Source organism: Bos taurus, chromosome 4, assembly GCF_002263795.3.
Source record: "Bos taurus isolate L1 Dominette 01449 registration number 42190680 breed Hereford chromosome 4, ARS-UCD2.0, whole genome shotgun sequence".
NCBI classification, from domain to species: Eukaryota; Metazoa; Chordata; class Mammalia; order Artiodactyla; family Bovidae; genus Bos; species Bos taurus.
The window spans coordinates 12,255,462-12,272,991 of NC_037331.1; the positions used below are offsets into that span (position 1 = coordinate 12,255,462).

The following is a 17,530-nucleotide window of genomic DNA, read 5'->3' on the forward strand; positions in this document are numbered from 1 at the left end:
TATCCATTATCTGGCAAGGATGGTGATGATTGGTGTTGTCCAGGGCAAAATACTGAAATACTTACTAAATTATGAGTGACATAAAATTATATGAACTGTTATTATAACATTGCCTATTATATGATATCTTACTGGTTTGAACTTTTGTAAGATAGTGAATTATCTCTATGATTATTAACATATTATGTTCTTAATCCATATTTCATTTTGACTGGTTGCAGTGGTGAATATGCATTCATTAAATGAAAGGAGCTTTGTGAAAGAATGATTAAGGCTGTTTTAAGTTCAACTTTATGAAATGTTTTACCTTGCTGAGACTACTATTATTTTGAGTGGAACTGAGGATCTGGAGCCTCTCATTTATTTATTTAATTTTTCATACTGCATATATTTATTGAATGTCTATTATTTGTCCGTTTCTAGTCTAGTTATTTGGGATGCTACAATGACCAAAACAGACGTAGTCCTTCCCCATATGTAGCTTGTATTCTTGCTGGGAGTACAGAGAATAATAGTAACTGCTTAAGTAAGGATATCATGTGTCTGAGTATATTGTGAAGGTAGATCCCATTTGGCCAACAGATTATCTATGTTGTAAGAGAGTCAAGGATATCAGTGGAAATTTTGGCCTAAACAGTCAGAAGCATATAATTATCTTTTCTTAGTGTGAAGGAAGACTGCAGGGAATGGGGGCTTGAAGTCACTGGGGTGGGTCAGTAATACGGTTGTATGTATTAAATTTGAGGTACCTGTTAGGCATTTAAATTGAGGTACTTAATAGGCAGTTCGGGGGAGAAGGCTGGGTTGAAGATAGAAATTTGACAATTGTCAGTAGAGAGTGATAGTATAAAAGAGGGAGAGGTCCAAAGTGTGAGTCTTGGAGCACTCCAGAATTGAGGGGCTGGAGAGAAAAGGACCAGGCAAAGGAGGCAAGAAGAGCAGTGAATTTCTGGAAGAACCAAGATGGTTGGTGCCAAGTTAAAAAGTGTTTCCAGAAAATCTGTTTTGTTAAGTTGCTTATGGTTCAGCTCATAGGAGAACTGAACAGCATCGAGGACATTGCTGACTTCTGACAAGTCATTTTCTTTTGAGGTGGAAACAAAAGGTTTGATTTCAGGAGAGAATTTAAAAGAGAGAAATAAAAACCAGCTGTACCATTGATAAACAGAGAGTTCCGGAGAGCACAGTGGCAGAGTAAGACCAAATCGAGAAATACAGAGAGTGTCATGGGTACTGACCAGGTGGTGAAGGGGGATTTAGGCTCGTTGGGCATATCGTGCGATTGCTGGGAAGTGGGCCAAAGGGTGAGATGTGTTTAGTGCTAATAGTCTTCAAAGTGGATTGGGATGCAAAGCTTGTGAAAATGGAGGGATTGGAAAGCCCTGCTATTAGGTGTGAATAGTGTTTTTTCCATACGTTTACATTTTTTTCCTCAGAGATCGCTTAACAATTGTACATTGCCAAGTTATTCCTCACTATTTTTTCTTGTCTTGGTCTTTCTATTTTTTAAATGGTGTTATACTCATTTTCACTCAGCATATTTTTACCTTGTACTTTTCTCCGAAATAAACATCAGTCATACTGAGAATAAAATCATAACCCAGTATAAGTATTATGAGTATTGTTTCGGCTTTCCAATGATTCTAGAAATTCTTTTCCTATTAGAATTTGCCTGTTGGAATAAACTCCTGCCATTTTGTAAGTCAGATCTGTCAGGTACTTGTAATTCCCGATCAGATTTTTAGTTTTTTAGTCATAAATTGTATTAATTTTGGTTTAATACTGGCCAGGCGTATTTCACATTGCCGTCCGCGAGTCCGACAGTACAGCCACGGATCAGTGCTGTCCCATGTGAGTTTGTTGGAGATCTCTCAATGGAACGTGTGGTTTGCGAATATCGCCCTTATATTTTTACGGAAGATAATAAGCACTGATTTTAAATGCTATTTAGCAAGTGGATGCAAAGAGTTGACAGTAATTTTAGGTTACTTCTAAAAAATGTGGACTTAAAAACATTTTGTTTTAGAAAGCTGTTTTCAGTTGACCTGCAGTTACTTGTAATCTATTATTATCAAGGTCACCCCATGGAAGAGCTCTGAATACTTTCTGAACTATGTAAAGTTATTACCTCTTAATTTTCCTCAGAGGAAATATCAAATTCTGCGGTGACTTAGGTGGAAGAATACAGCTCATTCCTCAGTTTTTGTTCTGAATGGTAACTATGCAGCTATCTTCCATATCCTTTTCATACTGTTCATGAGAATCCCTTGGACAGGAAGAAGATCCAACCAGTCCATCCTCAAGGAAGTCAGTCCTGAATATTCATTGGAAGGACTGAAGCTGAAACTCCAATACTTTGGCCACCTGATGCAAAGAACTGACTCATTTGAAAAGACCCTGAGGCTGGCAAAGATTGAAGGAGGGCGGAGAAGGGGACGACAGAGGATGAGATGGCCGGATGGCATCACCGACTCAATGGACATGAGTTTGAGTAGACTCTGGGAGTTGGTGATGGACAGGGAGGCCTGGCGTGCTGCAGTCCTTGGGGTCACAAAGAGTCGGACACGACTGAGCGACTGAACTGAACTGAACTTCTGTATCCTATGGTCAGTTATTAAACATAGTGGAAGCTAGTTCTAGCCAGATGTTATATGGACATAGCTCTCAATTATCTAATAAGATGAAGAGAAGAGTTGTGTGCAATTCATACTGGTTGACAGTGTAAAAGTCATTATCTTTTCGCTTTGGAATACCTTGTGGTACTTAGCTCTGTAGATTGAAATACTAGATCTGAAAATTCATACTTGTGAGGAACCATTAGTGTAATTGTCTAGATCGGTGTTTTTCCAAAAAGTCTTAACTCGTATCTCATTTTAAACTTTAACCCAGTGTATGGTTCCACACATTTACGTGCATATATATGTATGTGCATATATGTGTTATAATATGTAATATGTGATAGATAGGTAAAAGTTTCACGAAATAATACCTACTTTTACATCAGGGCTTCCCTTGTGGCTCAGCTGGTAAAGACTCTGCCTGCAAGGTGGGAGACCTGGATTCGATCCCTGGGTTGGGAAGATCCCCTGGAGAAGAGAAAGGCTACCCACTCCAGTATTCTGGCCTGGAGAATTCCATGGACTGTACAGTCCATGGGGTCGCAGAGAGTTGGACACTACTGAGCGACTTTCACTTGCATCATGTAGTACATTAGAATGTTTTTCTATTCTAATTAAAAAAATATTGTACATGATCTAAATTGGTTTCATAATCCATTACTGGCTTATAACTGGATGTTTGCCTAATCTTGGCCTCGCTGATTTCCAAAGTACCCTGTAACTATGGAATGTTTTATTATAACAGTGTACATAAAAATTGCTTTTTTTTTTCCTATTGGTTTTGGATTTTAAAAGAAAGGTGATAAAAGTATTGACTGTTTGCTTAAAGGCCACTGATACCATGAGAAAGTAATCTTCACAATGAGATAATTTAAGAAATGCTTTTGACAGAGTCATTTATTCATACAACTAATCTTCATTGAGTGGTAATTATGTGTCAGGCTCTGAACTAAACATGTATTTTAATGTAAAGAAACAGAGTCTTTTTCTAGCTCCAAGCAACTTCCTGTGTAGCGGAAGGAATAATAAAGGAGCAAATAAATATTTATAAATTGCTATCGAACTGTGATAGAAAATAATGGAAGATGGTTGCTTGCTTACAGTTTTTAATTATCTCAATTATTTGTAATTGAGAGAAGGAAAACAGGAGCTGGAAGCTAGGTTTTTGGATCCAGATGTCAGTTCATATTTCCTAGGTAGGGTACTCTCCTCTCCATATCCCTTTTAGGCAGGAGGTATAATTTAAAAACTTATTAGAGGTAATTTTCTTTGGGGCATTTTTTTATTTTGTATTACAGGTAATTTTCTTTTTAGCCTCCAGTGTCTGTTTAGTATGTTCAAATAAAATTCTCAGGTGGTTTACCCATGGTTAATTTATAATGATACATATTTATGTATATATATATTCTAATAGAGGCGATTTTCTGTTTTTAATTTTCTCACACTAATATCCACATTTCCTTAGCATTCAAGAGGAAAAATTGAGGTTATTACAAATTGCTGTAGTTATTATAGAGGAAGATTGCTCATGAATGAGAGTGTTTCCCCAAACTCCTTTATACTTCTATATGAAATGGAATCATAAAATTTTTCTTATCTCCTAGTTTAATTCTAATAGATGATGCTGTTGCCATGCATGGATGTGTATGAGAAACTTCTGAGAAAAATGTGATATTAAAGAAGACTTGGCAGGTAGGAGGAGGGGAAGTGATAGTCCTTTTCAGATTTTTAGTGAAATAAAGACTGCACAGTTTTTAAAGATTTGGAAAGTAGCTTGAGATTATTAGGTAGAAAATGCAATGGTGACAATTTTGATGGAGAAGGAGGAAACTTTATAATTTTTGGTTGAATAATATTGGATATATTAGGCTCTTTCAAGTTCGCACCTTTTATCATTAATGTTACCTTCTTTTTAGTTTCATTGCTCAAGTTCTCCAAAGACCTGATCTGTTTCTCTCCCTTTCCCAGTATTTGCCACCTGATTTCATGCTTTTTTACAATAGAATAATTGAAATTATTGTCACACATGTATTAAAATATTGGCATTCAGAGATGAGATTCATGATTTTGACTTTTGGGTAAAATATATTTTTATTTTTTTAAATTTTTTTTAATTTTTTCATATTGCTACTCTTTTTTTTTTTTTTTTAACTTTACAATATTGTATTGGTTTTGCCATATATCAAAATGAATCTGCCACAGGTATACCTGTGTTCCCCATCCTGAACCCTCCTCCCTCCTCCCTCCGCATACCATCCCTCTGGGTCGTCCCAGTGCACCAGCCCCAAGCATCCTGTATCCTGCATTGAACCTGGACTGGTGATTCGTTTCATACATGATATTATACATGTTTCAATGCCATTCTCCCAAATCATCCCACCCTCGCCCTCTCCAGAGTCCAGAAGACTGATCTATACATTGTCTCTTTTGCTATCTCGCATACAGGGTTATTGTTACCATCTTTGTAAATTCCATATATATGTGTTAGTATACTGTATTGGTGTTTTTCTTTCTGGCTTACTTCACTCTGTATAATAGGCTCCAGTTTCATCCACCTCATTAGAACTGATTCAAATGTATTCTTTTTAATGGCTGAGTAATACTCCATTGTGCATATGTACCACAGCTTTCTTACCCATTCGTCTGCTGATGGACATCTAGGTTGCTTCCATGTCCTGGCTATTGTAAACAGTGCTGCAATGAACATTGGGGTACACGTGTCTCTTTCAATTCTGGTTTCCTCACTGTGTATGCCCAGCAGTGGGGTTGCTGGATCATAAGGCAGAATATACTTTTAAAAAAGATACTGCTTCTAGTTTTAGACAATTTTGATTTGTCCTTCTGGAAATTCAATTGGCTTATAATCAAATCTTTAATGCTCTAAAATTATCTGCTTACCTTCCAACCACATTTAAGATGACTTGTGTAGTTTGAGTAGCAACTTTTGGCTTGGAGCTGTTTTCTGGTATCTGGGTGTCATTGGCTCACTTTCCTTTTAAGCATGAACTGTAGTATTTGACATTATAAACAATCTGGTTCCTTGGTGACATCAAAAATAAGAGGCCAGCCGAGGTTTAGGGGTAAAAGTAAAATACTTGGAAATGGACAGAAATTGATAAACTGTTAGCCAAAATACCATATCATGATGTTGACAAAAGTAAGGGATATTTATCTCTTGAAGCTTTTTTGTCTTTTAAATCTAGCTTTGGCTGTGCCTCTGTTGTGTATGATAAAGACGATGATGGTGATGATAATAGTAATAATTCATTCTATTTAGCAAATTAGTAGCATTTTAGATTCTGTTTAAAAGAAAAAAATGTAGATTTAGTGAAACTATAAAAATAAGTACAAAGATTTAGAAATTAAATCCTTTTAAGAAAACAGTATCTTAGCTATTGAAAAAGTTAATGCTCTTTTTGCATTAAATATAACAGTAGGAGAAGAAGTGTTTTTTCCAGTAAAATCAGTGAAGACATGTTCATATCCTTTGAGCTAGTAGGCCTAATTCTTATAGTGTATTTTACATAAATAATCCAAAAGGAGGGAAATGTTCTTTGTAACATTATTTATACTAGTGAACATATATATCTTACATATCTCCTTATCCTAAAGTATAAAATTTTAGGTGTCTTCCCAGAATTCTATAATAGTACCCAGTCTTTTACTAAAAGGGATATATACAGAATTATTATAGCAACAGGGGTCATGTAAAAATGTTTTACACAATTAAATTTATACCACTTATATATTAACTATTTTTTTAATTCTCAAAAAAATACCCTTACCTTTTGAAAACATATTTAAGATAATTTTTTTCTCTTCTGACTCATTTACTAACTTTTCTACCAATTGCTCCGTATCTGGTTATATACATTTTTGTTGTTATTTAGATTTCTAGGTTTATTCCTGTAAAATGAAAATTGTCATTTGAAGTGCAACTCTCTTGTGTTCTAAATTATTTAATATCGCAGCTCAAAAGTAAGAAAGCACATCTTCCATGTATAAGTTTTTGTTTGTGGGATTTAAAAAATAGGTAACAATGAATAATTACTATTGGGTCAGAGGTTCATTACGCTGGACACTTGTGGGCAAAATGTCTAGGAATTTGTTGTCTGTGTTTCCAGATGGGAAGCTCTTACCTTCTGATATTCGGTCTCCATTACAACTAAAATACTAGAAAATTTTGTTAGAAGCAGATGTTGGGAGTATGTAGATGTAACCCAAGTACAACTCTGGAGGAAATAGCTTAGTTAAACAAAAAATCAAGTCTATTAAAGGCCCTTTATAATTTAATGATAGAATTTTTGTATCTTCTCATATTCTATTATTTATTAATATTTTAGACATTTGTAATTTAATTATTTAAGAAGAACCCGATCAAGTTTTAAAAAATTTGCTGGATAAAAGGCCAGCAGAGCAGTTTTGTAAATTTTTTTTTCTTCTTAATGTTTTGAAATGGTAATACAGTGTATTTAAGGAATGAACCAAATTGGAGTGATCAGCCAACTTTCAACAGATCTGAGTAGATTAGAAGGCCTGGCTAAATAATTTCTATTGAATATAAAAACAGAATTTGACTATCTGAATTATGTAGGCAGTTATTTCTATTACATTTTCTTAACCTTTGGAAACAGTGGGAAAGTAAAATGAGAAGCTTCTACTACAGTACTTTATGGAAAATTAGGGGGAAATGGGAGAGCGAATGGGAAGAATACAGAGGAATTTTAGTGCAGTGAACATGCACTATATCATATTATATGGTTATATGTGATTATAATTTGTTTTAATCCATAGAATGTATACCAAGAGTAAACCCTAAGGTAGAGTATGGACTTTGAGACATCAAAGTGATTATGTGTCACTGTAGGTTCATCTTTGGTAAAACATGTACTGTTCTGAACATATTGATACCTAGGGGGTCTGCGCTTGTGTGGGGGCTGGAATATATGGGAAATCTTTGTACCTTCCTCTTAATTTTGTTGTAAACCTGAAATTGCTCTTTTTAAAAAAGTCTTTAAAAGTGAAAATAAGAAATTATGAGTCAAAATATGTGTTGAGAGGAAACCATTCTTTAGGTGTGAAGTAGAATGACTGTAACTCAAATCCACATTTTCCTCAAATCCGCTTTTTCTTATCCTAATATTTTGGAATGATTGACATCCTTTTTCTCCATCTCCACTGCCTTACGTAGTGGTGGTGGCATATTAGCATGTATTTCTTACATTGCATAACTCCTGATTTAGCCAGACTTTTTTAGTGCTTAGCTGTTCAGTATTTTTAAGTTTGCATTAAGTTTTTTAAAATAAGGATTAAATATGGTGATCCCTTTGACAAGAAAAAAAAATCAAAGTAAATGTGATTAGCCCTCCACCCAGTGGTTATCTCAATTTTAAGGCATCTTTAGCCTCAGTTCAGTCAGTTCAGTCTCTCAGTTGTGTCTGACTCTTTGCGACCCCATGGACCACAGCACACCAGGCCTCCCTGTCCATCACCAACTGCCAGAGTCCACCCAAATCCATGTCCATTGAGTCATTGATGCCATCCAACCATCTCATCCTCTGTTGTCCCCTTCTCCTCCCACCCTCAATCTTTCCCAGCATCAGGGTCTTTTCAAATGAGTCAACTCTTTGCATCAGGTGGCCAAAGTATTGGAGTTTCAGCTTTAACATCAGTCCTTTTGGTGAACACCCAGGACTGATCTCCTCTAGGATGGACTGGTTGGATCTCCTTGCAGTCCAAGGGACTCTTCAAGAGTCTTCTCCAACATCACAGTTCAAAAACATCAATTCTTTGGCACTCAGCTTTCTTTATTGTCCAGTTCTCACATCCATACATGAATACTGGGAAAACCATAGCCTTGACTAGATGAACCATTGTTGGCAAAGTGATGTCTCTGCTTTTTAATATGCTGTCTAGGTTGGTCATAACTTTCCTTCCAAGGAGTAAGTGTCTTTTAATTTCATGGCTGCAGTCACCATCTGCAGTGATTTTGGAGCCCCAAAAAATAAAGTCAGCCACTGTTTCCCCATCTATTTGCCATGAAGCGATGGGACCGGATGCCATGATCTTAGTTTTCTGAATCTTTAGCCTAGGATTTTTAAATTTTAAATTGTTTCAGAATCACCTGGAGGACTTGTTAGACAAGATTGCTGGCCCTTACCTCCACGTTTTCTCATTTAGTAGGTCTGGATGTAGCCTGAGAATGTGCATTTCTGAATTCATGTGGATGCTCATACAGGCACCACACCAGAAAAAGCAAAACACTTTATCATGTATATTATACAACTCATTCTTAAAGTTAAAAGTAAAATCATCACTCACAGATATACAAGGAGTTTTATAAATATTGAACACATGATGAATCATTATTAGTGAGGGAATCAGCTGTATGTTATAACCAATTCAAAGGAAAGTCAAAGATATCCAGATTTGTGTGGTGTAGGAGATATTGAATTTGTAAATGGTCAGAAAATCGGCCTTTTCCATTCCGGCCCATTCAGGGACTCGTTGACCCTTGTTAACTGGACGGATTCTCTATAAACAAGAATTATCTGCATTGCTCTTGGTTATCTATGATAATCAGTCATCTATAACTTACTCTGAGTGGTAAAATAGCTCAAAGACAGACTAGGATCAGATAGCAAGGAGTGGTGTATACTATAGAGTCCATATTTTTTTCACCGGAGCACACTGTAATCGTCTCATTCTGTTTCCTTACAGTGATTTACTGTAGAACTTGCTTTTAAAGGTAGTTATCTTCTTTTCAACAAAGCATCCCTGTGATTCTGATGCACTCTGAAGTTGTAGAATCATTTTTTAATGTAACAGTGAAGTGAAGTGAAGTGTTAGTTGCTCCGTCATGTCCTACTCTTTGCGACCCTATGGACTGTAGCCTGCCAGGCTCCTCTGTCCATGGGGATTCTCCAGGCAAGAATAATGTAGTGGGTTGCCATTCCCTTCTCCAGGGAATCTTCCTGACCCAGGGATCAAACCCAGGTCTCCCACACTGCAGGCAGATTCTTGACCTTTGAGCCACCAGAGAAGCCCCTAATGTAACAGAGTAGACATTTATTGCATCTATAACACATATTTACTAAGTCACATGTTTTCTCCCATTATACAAATTATTGTGTATGTAGCCAACTTATTTGGAAAATATTTGTCAGGTTGCTCCCATTAGTTGAAAATTTTAATCTATTTATTGGCTATAAACAAATTTAATATGCATTTGGGTAATAAAGTAGTTGTGAAGTTTTTTGAACATAATTAGAAAAAGACTGTTTTGATCCATTTAAATATGCTTCATAAAGCTTTTGATCAATCAAAATATTAAAAACTTCAATTAAAAATCTTTTCTAAGAGTATATCTTAAATCAGTCTTTGGACACTCAATAATATGTTTCTCAATAGACCCGGTTATTTTCAGAGGCCAAGCAGTATAATGTAAAGAGCACCAATTTTAGAAAGTCAGGCATGGTTTATTTTGCTTTTGTAGCTAGTAAATTATAGAATTTGAAATTCATGATAGTGATTGGATCATAAAGATAACTGCATCTAAGCTCTTGTGGTAATAGGAGCATGCATCTGGATCTAGTACAATATTGGGATGATGGAGCCAAATGAGGTTCAAGGTGTTAAGACTAACAATGTATAATACTTTGGATATTGCACAGCGGAAATCTTTTTAAGTGTCTACCAAATTGTTGTTGTTCACCATTTCTCTTTCCCATTTCCCCCTTTGCTCTTCAAAGCCTGATTGGTTATGGTTTCTTCTTTTAAGATAACTTTATTGAGATACAGTCAATTTCCAATAAACTGTACATCTTTAAAGTATACTGTTTGGTAAGTTTGGATGTAATATATCTGCTTATGAGATTATCACCACAATGAAGATAATGAACATATAATCATATACAAGTTTCTTTGGGTCCCTATGTAATCCCCCACCTTCCACTTCAGACAATTAGTGAGATACTCTGAGTTATTATTGATTAATTTCTATTTTCTAGAATTTTACATACATAGGATATTTGAATGTGTCCCTTTTTTGGCTTGGCTTTTGGTTTGGTATAATTATTCAAGTTGTGCACACATTAGTTCTTTATTGTTTTGTATTGCTGAAGTGAAGTGCAGTGAAAGTCACTCAGTCATGTCTGACTCTTTGCAACTCCATGGACTACATAGTCCATGGAATTCTCTAGGCCAGAATACTGGAGTGGGTAGCCTTTCCCTTCTCCAGAGGATCTTCCCAACCCAGGGATCGAACCCAGGACTCTCACATTGCAGGCCGATTCTTTACCACCTGAGCCACAAGGGAAGCCCTTGTATTGCTGAGAAGGATTCTATTTTATGTTGTACCACAATTTGTATATCAATTTATGATGATGGTGATGTAGGAATTGTTTACATTTTAGATATTATAAATAAGGTTGCTATAAAATGTATGCATACAAGTTTTTGTATAAGCATACACTTGTCTTTTGGGTAAACATGTAGGGGTGGGTTGATTGGGTCACATGGTAAGTGTATATTTAACTTTTTGTTTGTTTGTTTTACAAAAGGATCCTTTTTAAAAAAAATTATTTTAATTGGAGGCTAATTACTTTACAATACTGTAGTGGTTTTTGCCATACATTGACAGGAATCAGCCATGGGTGTACATGTGTTCCCCATCCTGAACCCCACTACCACCTCCCTCCCCACCCCATCCCTCAGGGTTGACCCAGAGCTCTAGCACTGAGCACCCTGTCTCATACATCGAACCTGGACTGGTGATCTATTTCATATATGATAACATACATGTTCAATGCTATTCTCTCAAATCATCCCATCCTTGCCTTCTCCCACAGAGTCCAAAAGTCTGTACTTTACATCTGTGTCTCTTTTGCTGTCTCACATACAGGGTTATTGTTACCATCTTTCTAAATTCCATATATATGTGTTAATATACTGTGTTGGTGTTTTTCTTTCTGACTTACTTCACTCTGTATAATAGGCTGCAGTTTGATCTACCTCATTAGAACTGATTCAAATGCATTCTTTTTAATAGTGAGTAATATTCCATTGTGTATATGTACCACAGCTTTCTTATCCATTTGTCTGCTGATGGACATCTAGGTTGCTTCCATGTCCTAGCTATTGTAAACAGTGCTGTGATGAACACTGGGGTACACGTGTCTCTTTCAATTCTGGTTTCCTCGGTGTGTATGCCCAGCATTGGGATTGCTGGGTCGTATGGGAGTTCTATTTCCAGTTTTTTAAGGAATCGCCACACTGTTCTCTGTAGTGGCTGTACTAGTTTGCAATCCCACTAACAGTGTAAGAGGGTTCCCTTTCTCTGCCTCTTCTCCAGCATTTATTGTTTGTAGAGTTCTTGATAGCAGCCATTCTGACCATCGTGAGCTGGTACCTCATTGTGGTTTTGATTTGCATTTCTCTGATAATGAGTGATGTTGAGCATCTTTCATGTGTTTGTTAGCCATCTGTATGTCTTCTTTGGAGAGATGTCTGTGTAGTTCTTTGGTCCATTTTTTGATTGGGTCGTTTATTTTTCTGGAATTGAGTGGCATGAGCTACTTGTATATTTTTGAGATTAATTCTTTGCCAGTTGCTTCATTTGCTATTATCTTCTCCCATTCTGTAGGCTGTCTTTTTACCTTGCTTATAGTTTCCTTCATTTTGCAAAAGCTTTTAAGTTTAATTATGCCCATTTGTTTATTTTTGCTTTTATTTCCAGTACTCTGGGAGGTGGGTCATAGAGGATCCTGCTGTGATTTATGTCAGAGAGTGTTTTGCCTATGTTTTCCTCTAGGAGTTGTATAGTTTCTGGTCTTACATTTAGATCTTTAATCCATTTTGAGTTTATTTTTGTGTATGGTGTTAGAAAGTGTTCCCAGTTTCATTCTTTCATAAGTGCTTGACCAGTTTTCTCAGCACCACTTGTTAAAGAGATTGTCTTTTCTCCATTGTATATTCTTGCCTCCTTTGTCAAAGATAAGGTATCCCTGAAAGAAAGAAAGTGAAGTAGCTCAGTTGTGTCCAACTCTTTGCAACCCCATGGACTGTAGTCTACCAGGCTCCTCCTTCCACAGGATTTTCCAGGCAAGAATACTGGAGTGGGTTGCCATTTCCTTCTCCAGGAGATCTTTCCAACCCAGGGATTGAACCCTGGTCTCCCGCATTGTAGGCAGATGCTTTACTGTCTGAGCCAGGTGTCCATAGGTGCATGGATTTATCTCTGGGCTTTCTATTTTGTTCCACTGATCTACATTTCTGTCTTTGTGCCAGTACAATACTGTCTTAATGACTGTAGCTGTGTAGTATAGTTTGAAGTCAAGCAGGTTGATTCCTCCAATTCCATTCTTCTTTCTCAAGATTGCTGTGGCTGTTTGAAGTTTTTTATATTTCCATACAAATTGTGAAATTATTTGTTCTAGTTGTCTGAAAAATACCATTGGTAGCTTGATAGGGATTGGATTGAATCTATAGATTGCTTTGGTAGTATACTCATTTTCACTATATTGAGTCTTCTGATCCTTGAACATGGTATACCTCTCCATCTGTTTGTGTCATCTTTGATTTCTTTCATCAGTGTTTTATAGTTTTCTATATACAGGTCTTTTGTTTCTTTAGGTAGATTTATTCCTAAGTATTTTATTCTTTTTGTTGCAATGGTGAATGAAATTGTTTCCTTAATTTCTCTATTTTCTCTTTGTTACCATATATTTAACTTTTAAAGAAATTGCCAAGCCATTTTCCAAAAGGGCTGTACCATTCTATTTTCCCACTAACAGTGTATGAGAATTCTAGTTCCTTTACTTCTGATGTGATGTGCTCAATCTTTAATTTTAGTTGTTCTAATAGGTGTATAAGAGAATGTTATTGTGGTTTTAGTTTGAATTTCTGTAATGACTAATGATATCAAGCATCTTTTATTCCTTTTCGCCATCTATATGTCTTGTTTTGTGAATGTATGATGAAATATTTTACCAATTTTTAAAGTTAAGTTGTTTGTTTTCTTATTGTTGAGTTTTAAAAGTTTGTTATGTATTCTGGATAAGAGTCCTTTATCAGATATATGTATTGGCAAACACTTTCCAAGTGTTTGGCCTGTCCCTTTATTCTCTTAACAGTATATTTGAATAGAAGAAGCTGTTAAAATTTGAAGTACAGTTTTATAGTTTTTTCTTTTGTGAATCATCTTTTGGTATCCTATCTAAGAAGTCTTTGGTTTACCCAAGGTCACAAAAATATTCTGTGTTTCCTTCTAGATTTGTATAGTTTTTGGTTTTAAGTATATGATAACATTTTGAGTTAATTTTATATATGCTGTGAGATATGGATCAATATTCTGTATTGTTTTCATATGGATATCTAGTGGTTCTGTATCTTTCGTTGAAAAGATTATCTTTTTCTACTGAGTTGCCTTTGCTAAAAATCAGTTGTCCATATACGTCTGGGACTGTTTCTGGACACTGCCTGTACATTGTGTTGTGTAGCTTTATAGTGTCTAAAAGTCAGAAAGAGTTAGCCTTCACAGTATGTTCTTCTTTTCTGAAGTTGTTTGGGTCCTCTAAGTAATTTGAATTTCCATATGAATTTTAGAATTAGCTTGTCAATTTCTACAAAAGAACCTACTGGTATTTTGATTTGAATCTGCTTATCAGTTTGGGGAGAACTTACATTGTGACAATATTGAATTTTCATTAACAAAATGTAGCTTTCCATTTTTAATTTAATTTAATTGCTCTGAGAAGTTTAGTAATTTTCAGTGTACACTGTTGCTCATTTTTTGGCCAGATTTATCCCTAAATATTGCATATTTCTTCTTAACTTTTTGACCACTTGGTACAGTTAAAATGATCATCTCATGTCCATATCTACAATTTCTGCAATTTGTGTCAATTCTTGGTTAGCTTCAATTGATTGATTGATCTCAATGTCATGGTTCAAGTTTTTCTGCTTCTTTAGAATATTTGATTGGATGCCAGACATTATTGGGTACTAAACATTTTTGTATTTATATTAATATTGTTGAGGTTTTGATGCAGTTAATTTACTTGGAAACAATTTTATTCTTTTGGAGCTTGCTTTTAAATATTTGTTAGGCAGGGCAAGAGCAGTATTTAGTCCACGGCTCATTATTCTTCACTAGTGAGGCAAGGCCATTCTGTGTACTCCTTGCAATGTTCCATAAATTATGGTGTTTTCTAGTCTGGCTGGAACAATTGCTTGTATATTTGGGGAAAAAATGTACCTTGAACTCTAGTTCATGATATATATAAACATTAATTTATGATGGATCATAGGAGATCATGGGAGAATATTTTCATGGCCTGAAGATAGGAAATGATTAATTATATAGGACATAGAAAGCACTAACCCTGAAAGGGAAATTGATAAATTGGGTTTGATAAAACCTGTAATCTTCTCATCAAAAGGAACTGTTAAAAAATGAGTAAGAATACTGTGAGAAAGTATTTCCCCGACAGATATCTGATAGAAGACTCCCATGTAGGCTATTAAAGTATGCCTACAGCTGCTTAAAGACTTTATCACTGATTTCCAGTAATGTGATTTGATGTTCTCTGGTGTGGTTTTCATTGTGTATATCCTACTTGAACTCTAGCTGAGAGTTTATTATTTTTATAAAAACCTGGTAAATTATTGGCCATTATTTCTTCAAATGCTTTTTCTGACCTTCTTTCCTTTTTGATTCTAATTGTGCATATATCGGACTGGTTAATATTGTCCCACAGGTTACCTAGGCTGTATTCATTTTTACAGTTCTTTTAAAATTTCTCTCTTCCACTTTTGTTATTTACTGTGTTTTTAAACTTACTAATCTTTTCACTTCAGGTACTGTGTTTTTCGTCTCCCCAAGTTCCATTTTTATGCCTTCCACTTTCCTTTTTATCATATTCTAAACACTTGAGCCTATACATATAAGCTGTTTTAAAGTTTCCTCGTTTGCTGAGTTTATTATTTTTTGCATCTTGGGGTCTGTTTTCTCTCTTTTCTCCCCACACACTTATGGATCTCATTTTTATCTTTTGACTCATAACACCTGGAATTTTTTGTATTGTGTGACTGTTATGCTATTAAATATTTGGATTTTTATTGTGTTCCTTTAGATTTTTAAAAATTTGTTTCAGGTGGTGCCTAAGTTGTGCTTTAGCTCGATTTTTTTGAGACTTTTTTTCGAAGCTTTGTTGGGTTGGGTCTAGCAGGAGAAGGGGATGACAGAGGATGAGATGGTTGGATGGCATCACCGACTCAGTGGACCTGAGTTTGAGGAAGCTCCGGGAATTGGTGATGGGACAGAGAAGCATGGGGTCACAAAGAGTCGGACGTGACTGAGTGACTGAACTGAACTGAGCAACACCTTATGTAGGCTGCTGCTGCTAAGTTGCTTCAGTCGTGTCCGACTCTGTGCGACCACATAGACGGCAGCCCACCAGGCTCCGCCGTCCCTGGGATTCTCCAGGCAAGGGTACTGGAGTGGGTTGCCATTTCCTTCTCCATTATGTAGGTTAGGTTAGCACTACTAAGATATGACCCTTCTGAGGTATCTGCTTAGTGTCTGGGGTCTTCAGTATTACTGCACTAATGTCCATCTGAACCTAGTCTCCCAGCCCAGTGAGACCATTGGGAATTATTTAGTTTCCAGCTCCCAGATGGCTCACCAAACCTCATGGAGTTTTCTTCATACATATGGGCAGTTTACTTGTCAGCCATTGAATGAAGGGACCTCTGTGCAGATTTCTGTAGCTTTTTCTTTGCCAACATCCCAACTCTCTGATATTCTCCCCCACAAACTCCAGCCTCTTTTGTTTCCCCTAAATCTTAACTTCTGTCTCCTCAATTCAGTGAGACTTTCATGATCTCCTTTCAGGAGGCTCCCCTTCCTGCACTCTGATTGTGGAAAGTACCTCCTGGAAGAAGAGTTTCACTGCCTGTTTTTCTTCACTCACGGGTCATAAGTCCTGGGCTGCCTGTTGTCTGTCTCAATGTCTGAAAAACTATCTTTTTCCAATTTTCTAGTTGTTTATGGTGAGGGGGCATTATGGCAGAAGTAAAACAGTATCTGTTTTCAATAGAAGTATTTATTGCAATCATGATCTTAAATAAATGGGATCTGAGGTTATTTATTTTTATTGTTTTCTGAATAATTATTTTCAGCAGCAAAACTCTTCTCCCCCTTTTTTTTCCAAATGAAATTCTACAATTCTACACAGGACTCCAATATAGAAACTAGTTAAAACTTCATCTGCTCTCATTTAAGTGAGGTTTGGAGCTGGCTTGGTTTCCACCTAACCCTGAAGCAATCTGGTACTTCTGAAAATAAAATTTGAAGACCAGTGAACTATTTACCCCTCTCATTTTACATGTAAGGAAACTAACTTCGAGAAGGGTCAAGTGTTTTGTCTGAAAGTAATGAATCTTAAACTATCTTGTTCATATGGGCTTTTTTGGCATTTGAAATAAGACCTCTTCTATCCAAACTCAGTGTATTATTTTCCTTAGGTCAGCTTGACTGGGGAAAAAAAAGAAAGAAAGAAAAAAGGTCCCTTTGATTTTGAGCTGTTTCAGCATGAGATTCTTAGAGAACTCCATTCATTTTCTATTAGCCTTTGTGTAGTGCATTGAACTCTCATGGACTGTATTGTAACTTATAGCTGTTTAAACAGTTTTACAATAGTTTGTTTTAAACCAGTCCAGCACTTTGGTTTATTCTGCTTTCTCATTGCTTCTATATGATAGATGTCAGCTTATGCATTTTATAAGAATTCTGTATGCAGATGGTTATATACCTAGATTTTATTCCTCATTCCTCTTATTGTGGTTATGTTATTTAATCTCCTGGAAACTACTTGGACGATATTCTAAAGAATATTGTACTTTGAACTCTA

At 36.0% G+C, this 17,530-nt stretch overlaps 1 protein-coding gene across 13 annotated transcripts in view; it reads left to right on the forward strand.

The window, feature by feature from the left end:
- PPP1R9A (protein phosphatase 1 regulatory subunit 9A) overlaps positions 1-17,530 on the forward strand; it is a 349,347-nt gene that overhangs the window by 64,581 nt on the left and 267,236 nt on the right. The window lies entirely within an intron of this gene.